This window comes from Myotis lucifugus, unplaced genomic scaffold (assembly GCF_000147115.1).
Source record: "Myotis lucifugus unplaced genomic scaffold, Myoluc2.0 scaffold_4, whole genome shotgun sequence".
Taxonomy (NCBI): domain Eukaryota; kingdom Metazoa; phylum Chordata; class Mammalia; order Chiroptera; family Vespertilionidae; genus Myotis; species Myotis lucifugus.
The window spans coordinates 5,203,566-5,205,452 of record NW_005871052.1 but is presented as its reverse complement, the minus strand read 5'-3'; positions in this window follow the sequence as shown (position 1 = coordinate 5,205,452).

Genomic DNA, 1,887 nt, shown 5'->3' with positions numbered 1-1,887 from the left:
CAACACACAAAAAGGGGAACCAAGATGGCGGCATAGGTTAACGCTGGAGTTTGCTGCCTCGAACACCACTTCAAAAATACAACTAAAAGACGGAACGGACATCATCTAGAACCACAGGAAGGCTGGCTGAGTGGAAGTTCTACAACTAGGAGGAAAGAGGAAACCATACGAGTCTCAGAGGATGCACAGTGCTGAAGTGAAATACTAAGGTTCAGAGTGCATGTGGAGGGGGCCGGCGGTGGAGGGCGTGGTTGTTGTTTTCAATCGGGAGGGAGTTTCAGACTCTGAGCTCCAGATCCGAGCAAGTCTCTAGGGACCTACACTCAAACGGGAGGAGCGGGAAGGCAGCTTTCTCTCCGAGGTCTGCAGCGGTTGCAGAGGCGCTGAGGACTGAACTAAGAGCAGCCATAACTGCTCGCTCCACCCGCCCAGTGGATCCCCTGGGACCCGCCCCGCTCAAGCCCTGCACAAGTCATTTGCCAAATAGCCTCAGGCCAAGGCTAGATTAGCACCGCCCTAGAGATTCAGCACAGAAGCTCTCCCACTGCAGACACAGCTGACTCTCATAGCCAGTTAGCCTGGAGGTCAATTCACCCCTGTATTGCCAACAACAATCAAGGCTTAACTACAAGAAGACTGCACACAAAGACCACAAGGGGGTGCACCAAGAAAGCATAAAAAATGCGGAGACAAAAAAACATGACAGAAATGGAGGATATAGAGCTAAAAACCACAATTTTGAGGGCTTGCAATAATGTGCTAGAAGCTGCCAATAAACTTGATGAGAGCCTCACGAAATCTAATGAGACCCTCGATGCTGTGATAAAGAACCAACTAGAAATTAAGCATACACTGACTGAAATAAAGAATATTATACAGACACCCAATAGCAGACCAGACGAGCGCAAGAATCAAGTCAAAGATTTGAAATGCGAAGAAGCAAAAAACACCCAACCGGAAAAGCAAAATGAAAAAAGAATCTGAAAATACGAAGATAGTGTAAGGAGCCTCTGGGACAGCTTCAAGCGTACAAACATCAGAATTATAGGGGGTGCCAGAAGATGAGAGACAGCAAGATATTTAAAACCTATTTGAAGAAATAATGGCAGAAATCTTCCCCCACCTGGTGAAAGAAATGGACTTACAGGCCCAAGAAGCGCAGAGAACCCCAACAAAAGGAATCCAAAGAGGACCACACCAAGGTACATCATAATTAAAATGCCAAGAGCAAAAGACAAAGAGAGAATCTTAAAAGCAGCAAGAGAAAGAAACTCAATTACCTACAAGGGAATACCCATACGACTGTCAGCTGATTTCTCAACAGAAACTTTGCAGGCCAGAAGGGAGTGGCAAGAAATATTCAAAGTGATGAATACCAAGAACCTACAACCAAGAGTACTTTATCCAGCAAAGCTATCATTCAGAATTGAAGGTCAGATAAAGAGCTTCACAGATAAGGAAAAGCTAAAGGAGTTCATCACCACTAAACCAGTATTATACGAAATGCTGAAAGGTATCCTTTAAGAAGAGGAAGAAGAAAAAGGTAAAGATACAAATTGTGAACAACAAACATGCATCTGTCAACAAGTGAATCTAAGAATCAAGTGAATAAATAACCTGATGTACAGAATGAACTGGTGATTATAGTGAGTCAGGGACATAGAAAGGGAATGGACTGACTATTCTTGGGGGGGAGAGGGGAATGGGAGATGCGGGAAGAGACTGGACAAAAATCGTGCACCTATGGATGAGGACAGTGGATGGGGAGTGAGGGCGGAGGGTGGGGCGGGAACTGGGAGGAGGGGAGTTATGGGGGGAAAAAAAGGAGGAACAAATGTAATCTGAACAATAAAGATTTAATTAAAAAAAAAGAAAAAGAAAAAAAGA